The sequence below is a fragment of the Lepidochelys kempii genome, chromosome 2 (genome assembly GCF_965140265.1).
Source record: "Lepidochelys kempii isolate rLepKem1 chromosome 2, rLepKem1.hap2, whole genome shotgun sequence".
In the NCBI taxonomy this organism is placed as follows: domain Eukaryota; kingdom Metazoa; phylum Chordata; order Testudines; family Cheloniidae; genus Lepidochelys; species Lepidochelys kempii.
Genome location: NC_133257.1, coordinates 191,506,676 through 191,522,433, shown reverse-complemented (window position 1 = coordinate 191,522,433; position 15,758 = coordinate 191,506,676). Strand labels below are relative to the sequence as shown.

Sequence of the window (15,758 nt, the reverse complement as noted above, 5' to 3'; positions counted from 1 at the left end):
TCTTTGTACATATGTTATCCCCCGTCTTTGTGGTTTTTAAACTTCATATTTGCTTGGAGCTGCCTCGGTGGTGCAGTGTATCACATTATATGCTGGTAAATTCAATGCCTTCATATTTATATGAAGTATTGCTGAGTAGTGGTTGTCTTGGGAACCATAACTTGGAATATTCTGATTTTTATATATTCAAATTCTCAACCCTACCATTGCATTAATATAGTGGACTTTTTCTTCTGCATCTGCTTGTTGCTTGAAGTGTGAAAAGAACTAGACAAAGAAAAATTGTGACAGCCCATTCAAATAACTGTACATATTTTTATTGGAATATACTATGAGACACTCAAATATAGACACAAATGTACATGTCTGTCAGAGAGAAAAGTCAAATACAAGACATAATGGTATATAATGGAAACGTCTAGGGAACCTTAACATTGTGTGCTAACTATTATGTACTATACCTGGAAATACATAGTGTCATGTTTATTTTATTGTGGGATACCAAAGATGTAGTTACAGATGTGTGATGCAACCAGTGAGATTTACATTTGCCTGTATATATCTGAAGCGCTGCACCTTGGAAAACTGTTAAAAGTTAGTCAAAACATGTCTAGGCTTGATTTTCTGCCGAAGGCATTTGGATGCCTGATTGTCATTAATCTTGCAAATTACACAATATGGTAAATTTGACCTCCTACTCCAGATCAATTTCTGCCCTCAATCATGCAGATTGATAGCCTTTGTAATGTTATACCAGCTAATTGAATTTCAAATGCATTTATGTTCATATTAATCATCTCTTTGGGAATTTTACATGTCTCTTTTCCTATATAAATTAGATAGTTGAGTTTGAATTTAGTTAATAAACACACTGCCCTCTACGGCCCTGAATCAGGAAAGCACTTACCATAGAGCCATCCCTATTCAGCACAATAGTAAAGGGACTCCAGCATCCAAATCCCCCCATTGCTCTGAACATCTCAAACCTCATGTGTGTGTGCGCATGATGTGATTTTCAAATGCAAATACCTTTGTTGGACCAGATTCTTAGCAGGCGTAAATCAGCATTGTTCCATTGGAGTTCATGGAGCTACACCAATGTGTACCAGCTCAGACGCAGTATCTGATCCACTATTTCTTAATGGAAATTGCTTCCCACTTTTCAAAGACACCTGCCTTCAGGCAAGGTTATTGCCTTTTTGTGATAAGTGAAGTTTTATAATAAACGGGCTTTGAGTTTCGTGGTATGGGGAATAAGGGCCTTTTCACACTTGAAGAGCAGCTAAATTGAATTTACCCAGACTTTTCCCCAAAAAATTCCCATTAGACAAGAACAAAATTGAGAAATGTCAATCCAGAAAGTGTTCTCCTTCCCCAAAAAGTGAGTTCCATAGTAAAGGGGCTTATACTGAAAGTATCTCTTCAAGCGAAGGTTGCTGCTGTTCTGCTACTCTACTAAACACGGGCAAGATTTATTTATTTTACTTTTTCAGAATTTAAAAAAAAAAACAACTATTTTTGCAGCCACACGTTTTGAAGCTGGGCAAGTGGCTTTGATGGGCTGTGAAGCTTATTGGACTCCACCTGCATATGTTTACTGTCAGGTATTCTAGCAATTGCACCAGAAAAGATGAAGTGATAAACCGATGGAGCATTTCTCGGATATGTGCTAGCTTGAAGGCTTTTCAACACTATGAAGTAACGTTTTGGTGACAATACAACTATGTAAGGAGCATCTGTCTTTTGTAAGGTTTCTGTCAAAACATCCACAAAGCTCTTGTTATTTCTTGGGGGCAGGGACCATCTTTTGGTCCTGAGTTTGTACAGCGTCTAGCAAAGTAAAGTCCTGGTTCACAACTAGGACACCTAGGTACAACCACAATACAAATAACAACAACAATAATACGCATTTCAATATATGAATCAGTGCCTTTTTCTTCGGCTTTTATACTGCTACTCATCGCTCTTTTCTCTGAGCATTTGTCTCTCAATCAATACCCACACCACCACCCCTTCCTCCGCTTAACAAACAAACTTTTGTGTTCTCTCTGGCAGTCTCTACTACATTTACCTCTCTGATTTATTTGTCTGATTCTTTAAGAAGTGAGCACCTAAATGAAGTCTACTTTGTGGCAGCTCAGCTGGAAACATGAAAAGAGGATCAGATGCAAAGTTATCTAAATCAATTGCACACACAAAGCCAATTGTGTAACAAAGAGCCACTATCCTGCAGCCCTTAATCAGCCAGAACTCCCTATTGAAGTCAACAAGGCATTAAGGGCTTCAAGATCAAGTCCCATTTCTCTCTCGTTTAATGAAAAAGTTTATTTTGAGCTCTGAAAACATCAGATTATATGAACTAAGCAAATCCAGAACTCACACTTTAATGAGAACTGAACTTTGCTTTATGCTTAATCTACCATACACAAAAATTAATCACATTAGTGCTCTCCCTTATGTAGTATACCAAATAAATAATTAAAACTTGCCTGGAAAGATTTAACAAATAATGTGCGTGTTCTCTAGTTGCAAGTTTTAAAGCAAATATGGAATTGACAGTGGAAGATGTGTGGCCCTTCAAATATACTGAATTGATCTCACACTATTATATCTACCAGGAGCTTTTGGAAGATTAAAGAGAAAACTCCCTCAACTCTTTTCTTTCTTGAAGTTGACTTTGAAAACAGCACTTGCACCACTGCAACTCAGCACGCAGTTTCCAATTACAGAAACTAATCCAAAAGGAAGTTGTATGAGCTAGAACTACAAGAATTAAGAAAAATCTCAAGAACAAAAACATTAAGGGACCAAATTCTCCCCCTCAGTTACTTTGGTAAGTTTAACTGAACTGCCCTGTTGTAAGTGAAGGAAAAGTTTGCACTAAGGCAATAAAGAATTCCAATTAGCTGACACGAAAGATTTTGTTATTCAAAAATACTCAAATTAATATTTTCAAATTAACAGACAATGATTTGGAGTTGCTTGTCCAACAGCAAGAAAAACTCATCTGACAGTTTTCACAATTCTTATTTCCAACCTCATATAAGGATGGGGGATGGAGAACAGTAAGTGTGTGTGTTGATCATCCTGCTGTACCAGTTCTGCCGCTATTAAGCATATGCATCATGTATTCTATGCAACTCATTATCTATGTATGAGCCATTTCTGGTAGCACTATTTTATTCTAATATGGGGCATCATTCTGCATGCTGAGACATTTTAGCTGTACCTCATCAGGAACTTCAGCACCAGTTCAGGCAGGTAAGAGAGGCACCAAAGACCCGCAAATAGAGAGAAAGAAACACAGGCTTCTCTGTGAAATGTACCTAGCTAAATAAAGGGGAGAGGATAATCAAACAACTATTGACATTCTTCAGGAACAGCAATAAACTTTTGCCTTAGGACCCAAAAATCCTTGTGTATTTTGCCTTGTAATATCATCTGGCTGAGCCGTGTTTAATTTTGCAACCCAAGACACACTATTATTGCTCTCCAAATACTTCCAGCATTTGTGGAGTCAATCTTCAATATTATTTAACAAACTGGTGCCGGGTTGTTCTCTGGGGAGCCCCTTTCCGTTTCATTTTAGGCACCTGCCATCCAGCCGGCTGCATAGGAGGAGCTGGGGATAAACTCACACGAGCTCACAGAGAATATCGATCCCGTTCATCATAGAAACGAGCACACTCGCTGAAATATTAATCTGTACTCAGCTGTAAAAATAACAGCGAGAGCCAAGTTAGCATCGTGCACTTCAGCACGATGGATCAAATTACGTTCATTTCTCTTCAGATCAAGCTAGTAAATAGTTTTGTTATATGCTGGAACCCAAGGCATGCCTAGGAGATCCAGAACAGTAACACTGCATGGGAAATCACAGTCACAAGAGGTCCCAGCTGGAAAAGCCAGCGCCTAGCTCAGATTACAGATTGCCAGTTAGCACCACTCCGCCGTTATCCCCAGCTGGGGAGAAAGGGAGGAGAAACTGACTAAAGTTTATTTCTGTTTCTTTTCCTTAAGCGTAACCACACATTTTGGAGAAAGTTAGAGCCCCACAGCCGCTAGGACAGACGCGTCTCTCAGCAGCCAGGGCCTCGCCTACCTGTGCAAGTGATCGGCTGCAAAGGGCTGGTCCCAGATGCTTGTGGAGCGGGCTGAGGGCGTCCCTCGTTTGTTCTTTAAATTCTGGCTCCCGGGCTTGGCCGGTTCAGAGAGAGGAGATTGTGGAGGCGGTGCTGCTGCTCTGCGGGCCGGAGCTGGATCCCTCCGGAAAAGCCGGCTCCATCCTCAGGGCATCGGGGAAGCTGGAGGTTGGAGCACCGACGGCCGCGGCCAGGCGAGGTGGGAGGTGTGGCGCTGGGAAACAGCAGCTTCACACGAGGAGAGAGGTCCACCTTCTGAGCAGCCCGGGCGTCTCGCGCGGGAGGCAGATGCTGGGCTGAGAAGCCGACTCACGCGCCCCCTGGTGGTTCCGGCCAGCACAGCAGCACCCCGCGCAAGGTGATTCCCTTCACAGGACTTAAAGCGCGCTCTTTCCCTCCGCCAACTTCTCAGTCCGCAGAGCCCGCGGCTCCCAGGCGCGCACTTGGCAGTGTGTGTACACTCAGTTAAAGCTCTTCCAGTGCAGCCTCTAAACCGCCACAGTCTAAGTACAGTTAAATACCGGGAAAGGGAAAAAAAATACGTGATTATTCAAGTTCCTAACCAAGCTCGAGCAAATATCCGCGTCAGCCACCGCTCCAGTCACCCGCATACGGTACAAACCCCTGCCTCCTTCAGCACTACAATCCGGAGGCACAGTCTGCACATACAGAGGCAACCGCTCTTTCCAGAGTCCAATAGGTTGTGCAAAACTAGCCTGCTGCTGGTGGACAAATTCAGAAATACAAACCTTCCCCCTTAAAAGAAAGATACTGTGAGGGTGTGGGGGTCTCCTCCACCCCTAAAACTGACAGCTGCGCTGGAAGTTTTAAGATATCTGCAGCTTCAGCACGTCCGCCCTGAAGTTCAGTGGAGGAAGAAATGAACCACCCTAACCCTATCCCGAGCTTTCCAAAGGACTGATTCAGCCAGATTGATTGACTGATTCAGCAAACACACAACACTCACCGTACCTAATCTCCCAGTAGCCTATCAAAAGCAGTGGGAATTAAAGACCCAGTCTGTGTATGTTAATGTGTCCAGATGCACAGACTGGGAATGACAGGTTTCAGAGTAACAGCCCTGTTAGTCTAATGCTGACACAGAGGAGACAGTCTAAATGCCAGAGGGAACAAAAGACACTGCTCACTTAAAATGATGGCACTGCACCAGCAACACCATAGGTCAGGGAAGGGTGGGTACCTTCAACCTAAAATAACTTGGTGGGGGGGGGCGGACAATAACAACCCTTTTACTATATACGTTTTTCCCCACCCCTCTCTGCAGCTCCATGTACACATGCAGGAAGCACGGTGTTCAGATCCCAATCTGAATTTTTTCAAATCACTGGAGTGTTCAGATCTGGGTTTAAATTTGGGCCTACCTCTAACAAAAATCCCACTCACATCTCTAAAAAGGAAAGCAGAGCCTAGGGTGGCAAAGGCCCCAATTTGGCAAGGTCCTTAAAGAACATGCCTCACTTGAAGTATATATGAGTAGTCTCAATGAAACTATTCACATGCTTAAATTAGGCACATGCTTAATTAGTTTGCTGATGTGGGGCCATAATCTCCATATATCACCCTAAAATTGGGTAGGAGGAAGACCTCTAAAGGGAGGAAGGATGGTCTTGTGGCCAAGGTAAGAGACGAGGCATTGAGCAACGGGGGTTTCGTTCCTGGTTCTGTCAAAGACTGCCTATGTGACCTTGGGTGACCAGTCACTTAGGTCCTGGTCCTGCAAATACTTAAGCATACATGTAACTCTATTTGTATCTGTCAGTAAAGCATGTGTTTAAGTGTTTGCAGGATCAGGCTCTTAGTCTCTCTGGCCAAGATATGTAAAGGTATTTAGGCCTAGCCGATTTAGGAGCTTAGATCCCTTTGAAACTTTGGCTCCCAAGTGTCTAAGTCACTTTTGAAAATAAGGCTTCCAAGTCAGTTAGGTGTTGTAACAGTGAGCAGAGCAACGCCTAAATACCTTTACAAATCTGGTCCTTTGAGGCCTCAGTTCCTCATCTGTATCTAAGTTATACCCCTTACATTACAGGAACACTGGGAAGATAAATTCATAAGCCCCTTGTGGGGCACTCAGATATTACAGTAATGGAGGCCCTATAAATACAGAGACAGACGCAGTGATTTTCCCCCAATATGAAAAGTATATATCAAGCTATTTAGAAAGAACATTTAAAAATAAATGTCTCCAGTGATGCAATTCTCCAAGGAAAGGGGACCTGAAACAGAGACAGTCATTCCTATGCCCCGAACCTACTCATGTCAAGTGTGTGCAGAGCTGACAAATCCTGTCGTGCTGCTCCTAAGCACTATGAGGTGTGAAGTACAGAAAGCAAGCAATGTAATCATATTCAGTAGCCAAAACCGAGAACACTCAGCACAGGCCTCACATGTTAAAAACAAAAAAACAACAACAACTTGTAATGGAGGTGAATTCCTCTGCCAACAAGCCTCAGCTCTCTAATTAGAGGCACTAACATAACACTGTCAGTGTTTGTAGAAGACATGTTAAAACGTACACTGTAAACCTTGATTTTTCTCAGTGCAGATACAGTGCAAATTAAAAGCAGCATTTTACTAAGCATATTATGCAAAACACGGTGACCTGGAATTCATTCCCAGCATAAAAATCAAAGCTCAATCATTGTATTTATGCACTCACAAAAATAAACTTAATTTACTTCTATAGCATAGAGTCAGATTTACATAAAATTCATCAAACCATAATCTGTTGTTATAATCAGTGATTTCCCTTGTCTTTTCCACTTACCTCTTCCCTGTAACTATTTCTGTCAGTGTAAAGCTGTGTTGTCTGCCTTATTCAGATCACCTAATGCATAACAGCATGGCCATGTAACTACTCGAGTTCTCAAGAAAGCCAAGACATCCCCATTTTGGATTCATTTTGATCACAGGAGTCTTGAGTTTAATAACATAAGGGGCAGTAGCATCACATTGTCCTATGCCAGTACTGATGGAGCCTCTCACATCAGAGAGGAGGAAAGCACTGGCATATGGCCAAGGAATGAAAAAGAACGAAATGTGGATTTACTAAAGCAAAGTATGTTATTCCAGAGAAACCACAGGGTTTAATGACAGGCAGGACCACATAACGAATTAATGTACTGTATGCTGAGTTTGGGATCCTTATTTGGTTGATTCAGGATGACCAGTTATAAATTAGATTTCTGCTTTCCTTTGTTTTCATCTTATCCTCCACTGTTCAAAGCAGGCTATTTTTTTTCTCACAGAGATGTGTATAATAAGCACTCAAATATCACCCTGTGGTTATTTATACCTCACTAATATGCTCCTCGCCATTTTGTCGCTTTTTGGCATTAACTGCTACGTCTCCAGCTAGTGTTGCTGAAGAAACCTCAGTTGCTGAAGCTTACAAATGGAATAATTAATTGTTGAAAAGGAGACACGGATACCAAAAATACCTGCTTCCTCCTGTGGGTGGCATCAATATATCTTCAGTATACAAAGGTCTCTTTAAAAGAGAGAGAGAAGATTGTGTCTCATTTAATATAATCATGGTGAAAACAGCGGTTTGTGCTAATGACTTCAAATAGTCCGTTATTTAAATTAAGTTAATGATTTAAAAATAATGAGCATTGGTATCGCTCACTTGGTAACATTCCTACCTCTGACCCAGCAAGCTATAAGAAGCTTTGGCCACATTCTGGGCAAGCACCTCAGTCATCAGCTAGCCACATACCAGACAGGAGGATGCGAACATATGGCCAAAAATCACAGGCCTTTACAGCTTGAGCAAAATGAGACCCTCCATTAATTTCACTGGTAGTAGGGTTAGATCCCTGTGTTCAGGCCAACCACTCGAGAGTGAGACAGTTATAAAACCATAAACATGAGCAGATCTGACACAAGCCAGTACTTTAAAGGCCATAGGTTCAGCCTGCATGCCCAGGCTTCAGCTCATATTCAGTGCTGATGCTGCAGGAGTGTGCTATGCTCTCAGAGAGTGCTGAAGATGACACACTCAGCTGTGGATTTCCATACAGGTGAAATGTGAAGATCTCATGGCACTTATACAAAATATAGTGATGTCCCAGTCAGTGTTCTCTCTCAAACAAAGAGGTTTCAGAGTCCAAGGCTGCATGTGTGCTACTGCTGAGTGACCAGTGATTGACACATTCACATACACAGTCCCGGCCCCATTATTATTAACTCATTTGTACCTTTCTTTTGAATACTTTTAATATGAAAGGTGCTAACACAAAACATGGTTCTATCCTATTTTTAGAATTCTTTCTTTGTAGTGAGACATCTTGTACCATTAAGCCATAATATCAGGTCATGCAGCCTCCCTGAACCAGCAGTCATAACAGGACCTAATTTCAATGACACATCCAGCTTTTACTGCTTTAAAAGCATTTTGAAGAGAAGCAAGTGGTGGATATTGTCTTCACAACCACTGGTCTGTTACTCCTGTCATCCCAGGAGACATTTGCACATTTCTGTTTGAAACTTTGGGAAGTGAACATAGAGTTTGTGAAAGTTTCTGGATTGAGACCAAGACCCTGCTTTTCAAAAGTGACTAGTGGTTTTGTAAGTCTCAGGTTCTGGGTGCCCCAGTGAGACACCTTAAAGAGGCCTGATATCCAGAGAGTGCTGAGCACTCACCTTCTCAAAGTCAGGTTCCTTTATAGTGTCTCAAATTCAGCACCCCAAAATTGAGGCACCCAAGCACACTAGTTATTTTGGAAAATCTTGGTCCCAATTCCTATTTATTCACAACATTTACAATTTACAGCAGAACTTTCTTGCAGCTCAACACTGATCTAAGTGTGAGGGAGGAGTTCATTTCCACCTGCAAATTTAAAAACAACCCCAGAAACCTGTTATATGCAGCAATGGGGTCCATTCCAAAAAGCAAAATATTTTCTCCTTGGACATATTATTATGAGCCCCATGAATACAACTCATCCCTGCCGGAGTGCATGGAGACCTGGAATTTTTCTAACAGATATGATGCTGCTCTCAGTTTTGCATATGGTGCCTAGATACTTCAGGGTTAGGCATGTTAGAAATGTATACAGAGCCTTAATTGTATTCAGAGAGGAGTTGAATTCCACCCAGTGCAGAAAATTATCCCATCCCTCTCTTCAGTTTGGCCACAGAATTTTAATGAGCAGCTCCCAAGAGTTGCTGCCAGAACATCATTGCCAGCCCAGCACTTGGATCAACTGAATGTATTATAGAAAATAATAAAGACAGGAGATTTTTTGAATTAAGGAGCTGTGATTACATCTTGGAGTCATGGGGATTATACAAATCAGTTGGGCTTTGCTATTGTGCTGTGTATCATCTGACCCCTTTGTTTAGATTATAGCCCCAGAACTCAAGTCTTACCTGTTATTTATTCTTTCCATCAGTGTTCCCCCAACTTTAGAAAGTGGAGTTCCACCTAAGGTAAATGAAACCAATAGTGTTTCTCAAGGACTACACTTCCTAGGCTTTGTCTTCACTGCCGGAATAAAGGTGTGTTTTTACTGTAGGATAATAAATGTGCATTAGCTATTCCATTGTAAAATCCTAGTGGAGATAAGGCACTGTAGTTTCAACATGAAGTAAACTAAGCAAAGTCAGCCAGGGCTGGGGATACAGCACTGACCTCATCTAGCCATCTTGTGGTAAACATTACAGGTGCCTTGTCTCCAGAGGAGCTGGTTGAAAATTTTCCAGTGGAATATTTTTTTGTCAGAAAATGCCATTTTGTCAAAATTAGATATTTTCCCACAGGAAAATATCAATTTTGATGACGTTTTGAAAAAAAATTGAAAAAAGAGCGAGACTGAAAAACTGATAGCTGAGGAGCTGTGTGGAGGTGACATGGTGCAGCAGCCTTGGACTTTGATCTGTAAAATATCTGGTTATTTTTGTTGCTAGTCAATATACTACACAAAAAGGCAGCGTTGTACCATCCATCGTGCAATATAGCGCTACATTCAATAGTCAATAAAGGCCTGTCCATTAGAAGTAAATCTTGCACATACAACATCAGCAACAGTAAAGAATCTAGCTCATGCCCAGGACCTCACACGCCTACTGATGCCAGACAGTCACAGCAACAACTACCTAGGAAATTAACATCATGTATTTGGCAAGGTTGTTTGTTCTTTTATTATTACCCTTAATTTAGCTATAGCTGTAAAGCGACGTCGGGCCAAAAAATGGGGAAAAGAAGATGCATTGCATCCTTAACACCCTAAGAAAAAGTCCAGCTCGGGAGAAGGTGAGAAAAAGATAATGAAAGAGTGAGGTGGGAAGAGTTGGTGACCCTGAGCTACATGAAATAGCTCCAGTACGGCCTATCAAGCCTGTTCATGGAACACAGTTCGTCCCACATGCTACCATTACAATTCCCTCAGTATCTCAAAACCTACTGTGTTCCCTTACAAAGATAGCCTCCCTCATAGAAGAGGTATGCCACCCACAGGGACAAGAATAAAAATTAGCCTCCTTCTGAAAAAAAAGAACCTGTCACTGCCTGCAACTTAGGAAATGAGAGCCCAGTGTCCCAGAAATCCCAGAGAATTTCTGTGATGGGATTTGGTGGCAGTCATGCTCACTGATGCTAAAATATGCTGCTGCTTTTATAGATCTGCACTTCAGATGCTGAGACTAACGTGGTCACAAGAGGGAGGAGAGCAAGAACATCATAGATTAGCAAAAAATAAATCTTTACTAGCTAATTTATTAAAAAGCACTGAGTATCTCAGCTTTGACCATTGTAGCCAGCAGGCCAAGTGCCTCCCATGGAGTTCTGCAGGGAAGCCCAGAGCTGCTTTCGGATTTAGCACTCCTTGGATCAAGATGGAGGGTGACAGGTTGGGACCTGTAGTCTCTGCATGTTCCAAGTCCATAATGAAGTTGAAGAAAGCTACAAATGATACAATCCATTAGGTGCAGCCCTCAGGCTCAGGCCAAGTTGTCAATAAGACCCAGAGATAGCCAATTATTTGGCACTCTAGTGTAGCTTCTCTAACACATGGTTTCCCAATCCTGGGGAGTGACCTACAAGGGGGTTGCAAAGAGGTATCAGTGTGTCATAACCACCTTCCCCTTTCCATATTGCTAAACAGGAGGGTGGGCCCTGGTTAGATTCCAGCTAGAAGGAAGGAAAGTCAGGAGGATCCTGATACCAAAAAAATGGTGTCAGTGATATGGAAAAGGTTGAGAAGCCCTGCTCTAGCTTATGCCTGGTTTCCTGACACACTGGTACCTTTTGAACATATGTAAAGGTTCAGTGCAATCACCATTTGTTCAGCCATGGGTTAAAATGTTTAAAGAGGAAATTCAGTGCAACTCATGTTATTTCAGCTACTGACATTTGCTCTCTTCCCCCCCCCCCCACCACCACTCAGTGGTTTTTAGCTACTCCACAGTGCTTGCATTTCTAGGACTTTTGTCAAATAGCACCTGATTATGCCAGTCTCATGCTATTTTCCTTAGAGAAGAAAAAACTATAAAGCTCGTTTAACAGTAGTGATCTGGTGCTTTTTTTCTCAACAAAATTGGCTGAGAGGAAGAAAAAGCATCTTTTATTTAAAAAAGTTTGCTTAAAATCTCCCAACCCCTTTGTGCTGAAGTTTCACACACAGCAGGAAGTATCTCTGTGTATCAGTAATAAAGAGTCTCTGCTGATGGGGTCAGAGCTGTTTCCTTGCAAGATGTCAGAGTTTCTGAATGCAGCTATAGACTTGAGATCTCATAGGATATTTAATATCTCACATTTACTGTATCCTATAGTTTACACTATAATTTCTTCTGGTCTTTTCATGAGTGTATGCATACAAAGGACGGTACTGAAACTAATGAGCATTGACCAATAACGAGGTATCCATTGTCCTTAAATAGCCTGAACTTTCATCATTTAGATGCCTTGTTTAATGTGAGCATCTTCTGTAACAGCCAGAAATCTAGGAGGTAAGGTCATCTCTTAACTGTCACTTGGGAGGAAGTCTCACCTTCCAAATATGGGATATAGAAAGAATATGGGTTTAGGCCTCATTATTGAGGCCAATGTTTTAAATAGGACAGGAGATTTTCTCTGAGCACAATTTTGCTATTGTACCCATCCCGACTGAGGGCAGTTCTTTTGTGTGATGTGCATGTACCAGTGGAAAGTATACGATTGTGATTTGTTCCAGCATTAGACCTTATTTTTTACTTCTTCCATGGGCCAAAGTGTAACTTTCCAGTGATTTTGCTATTAAGTCATGCTCTGTCTTAGTCTGTAATTCTTATGAAGAACATGGCCTCCTCCCCATCTTTGTTTTGAAGTACTAGTAGTGATGTCCCTGGTAGGCAGAAGACTGTGAAGGTTAGATATTAAACAGATGAGTGTTTGCTCCACTACTATGGGTCTCTTTCTGAATTTCTGTGGGAGAGGGAAGAATAACCTGGGCTATTTTCTCCTCTTCGTGAGTGAAACTTGAGAACTGCTGAGGTTCTCTACAAAGCGGCAGGGACAGACATGGGAGAAGAACTTAATTCTGTCAATTACACTTGTGAAGCAATTAAAGAATCAGGACTAGGCCTGCTCATGTCGGGTAGTGTGTACCCAGAGCAGTCACGAGCCTGACAGCTGCTTTATTTCACTTCCTCAGTAATGGAGACAGAAGCAAGGTTCGGGTTTGATTTCTGTATTTTGCAGTAGTATCAACAAATTCACCTGGAACACTACTGTTGCTGCTTCTTACCCATCACTCTTCAAAGACACCACAGGTTGACTTGGAGCAGATAACAGGAGACTGATTCCCAGAAGATGACTGAGAATAGGGAGAGCCGTTAGGTAGCTTGAGAAGCTCTTGGATAAACAGCAACAAATACAAGAGAAATTCATTACTCATGGGAGAGGAATTCCTCTGATTTCCTAAAGTATAGGATCAGGCCAAAACGCAAAATTGAATCCTTATTGTTGCAAGTGCCCTGCAGGCTATTAGAGTCGCTATTAGTAACAGTGGCATGACAATAGTACCTAGAGATTCCCACTCAGATTGGAGCCCCATTGTGCTAGGCACTGTACAGGCAGGTGGTCTGAGACAATCCCAAACAGACAATACGGACAAAGAGTGAGAGGGGAAACAAAGGCACAGAGATAGCCATGACATGCCCATGTGGCTTATCGCACAGCAGATCAGTGTCAGAGCTGAGAGAAGAGAGCCCAGATCTCTTGACTCCTTGTCCAGTGCCCACCCACTAGACCACACTACCTCTTCAAAAGAATCAATCATTCAAATGCTGCCGAGGACTGTAAAGTAGATGGAAGGGTTTACCCCCTAAGCACCTGCTTCTCATTCAAGCAATAAGAAGTTTTAAAATATGAAGCCTATATAACCCTCTTTTTAAAGTAACCATATTTTACATGTTAACTGGTCAGAAATAGACCCAACTTTTTTAAAAGTGGGTGCAACGGGAGTATCCACAAAAATGCGTGTGCACATGCTGGATTTGCAAAATCCCACATTTGTGTATGGAAAAAGAAAGACACATGAAATCAAGCCTGTGAAATGAGAATTTAGCTGGCGACTTGCAAAGCAGCATATTTTCCAGTTTGCTTTTCTGTTGATTCTGCAGTCTTATCAATGGCCGAAACTTTTTCTGAGCAGTGAACAGGTATGACTCAAAGACACCCAGGGAGCAGTTGCAGTCTGACGAGCAAGGCCTGATCCTGTGATGTGATCTTTGTGGACAGACACCTTGCACTGTCATGTTAACGGGGATATGCAGGCAGATGGGCGTCAACCCGCAGAGACCACTGACTTCTTGTACAACACAGGCCATAGAGATGCCCCAAAATAATTCCTAGAGCAGATCTTTTAGAAAAACATCCAATCTGGATTTTAAAATTGTCTGTGATGGAGAATCCAGCATGACTTTTGGTAAATTGTTCCAGTGGTAACTCACTCTCCTCACTATAAATTTACGCCTTATTTCCAGTCTTATTTCCTTATGTCCATTGCAAGACAAAGGCCTGAAGAAAGTACAGTAGACCCTCAGAGTTACGAACACCTCGGGAATGGAGGTTGTTCATAAATCTAAAATGTTCGTAACTCTGAACAAAACGTTATGGTTGTTCTTTCAAAAGTTTACAACTGAACATTGACTTAATATCGCTCTGAAACTTTACTATGCAGAAAAAAATGCTGCTTTGCCTTTATTTTTTTGGTAGTTTACATTTAACACTGTACTGTACTGTATTTGCTTTTTCCCCCTCTGCTGCTGCCTGATTGCGTAATTCTGGTTCCAAATGAGGTGCTTGGTTGACTGGTCAGTTCGTAACTCTGGTGTTTGTAACTCTGAGGTTCTACTATAAGGTGTTTATGACAACACTTTTTTGACTATGTCATTTTAAAAATTGAAGGTTTTAGAAGGAATAGAAACTTTCATGCTTCAGGGCATAAGCCAACCACTAAATGATCGGAGGTAGGAAGAAACTTTGCCATTGGGTATGTTATTTCACACCCATCCACCATCTGAAGTATGTAGTCCTAATCACTCTCCTAGACAGGATTCTGCAATAACATGGAACACTGATCTCATCTGCTCTGGCAAGTGCTGTGTTCCCCTATTTAAGATTTGCCCAGCAGTGCTGCCTTTTACACTACACAACTGTAGTTCTAAGACATAAAAAAGTAAAGCATTGTTCATTTAGCAAAAGAAGACGACAATGTCTTTCTTAGAAGCATCACTGTTCATGTAGTTTTTCCAACACATAACAGAGTCATCTTTCCAAAAATGGGATCTGTGATGTTTCCATTTTTCAGACATTATGTGTCATAAATAAAAGGACGAAGGAGCTCTTAGATTTCCAACAGGAAGGCCTTTCCTTTGTACTCCTAACTATCTATGTCTAACACTGCTGAGCTCATATTTTTCTGTATAGCTGCTGAAGATGGTAGCTGAAGGTAACGAGAGACGAACTTCAAGGTCACTGTAATTTTCTACCCATTTTTAATGAGAAAGGGTTATCTCCCAGTGTGCCCTTTTCCACTTTTTTTCAAGTTAACAGAACATTTAGAAGAGGCTACCCTGATGTACATTAAATGCCTGGTTACTTCTCCACAAGGCATTCAATCATTTGCTAAAAGCAATTTAGAAAACAGCCTATCTAAATAAAACATTACCCAAGATAACTTATTAACTCATAACTGGCATGAAATCCTGGGATGTCTGCTTCTGTGCCTTAAGTCAGTTCTGTTGTTCCACACAGGAAGCCTGCAACTGAGAAATTAGAAACCAGGTGGTTTATTCTCTTTTGATCCCTTTTTGTCTTCTCTGCATGTATCCTGACCCTTTTAGCACATTATGTCTCATGTACTCCTTCTCTTTCATCTGTTTTTCGTTCCATATGCTAACTCATCTTTTCCTTTTCTGTCTCTCTAACCGGGTTCTATTTTTTGTTTTGTATGGCCCAATAAATATCCAGGACTACAAAAGATATTGCTAATCACATAGTCTCTCATTCTATTAGCAACCTTTTATTATGCATCTGCTGCACTGTTGAAGTCGATTATGAAAATAATTACCTCTTTGTGAGAGAACAGCAAGTTGGCTGGACTCCAGAAGACA

The 15,758-nt window shown here is 41.5% G+C and overlaps 1 protein-coding gene across 3 annotated transcripts in view; it reads right to left on the bottom strand.

Moving 5' to 3' along the window:
• CPNE4 (copine 4) overlaps window positions 1-15,758 on the bottom strand; it is a 381,425-nt gene that overhangs the window by 339,274 nt on the left and 26,393 nt on the right. The window contains exons 1-2 of one of the 3 annotated variants that reach the window (XM_073333242.1): window positions 4,892-4,992; window positions 4,103-4,645 (exon numbers count right to left, since the gene is read on the bottom strand). The exons of 1 other annotated variant lie outside the window; for it this stretch is intronic. The gene's annotated coding sequence lies outside the window, so the exon portion shown is untranslated. Of the gene's footprint in view, window positions 1-4,102; window positions 4,717-4,891; window positions 4,993-15,758 lie in introns of those variants that run through there. One more of the 3 variants, XM_073333243.1, reaches the window with a different exon arrangement.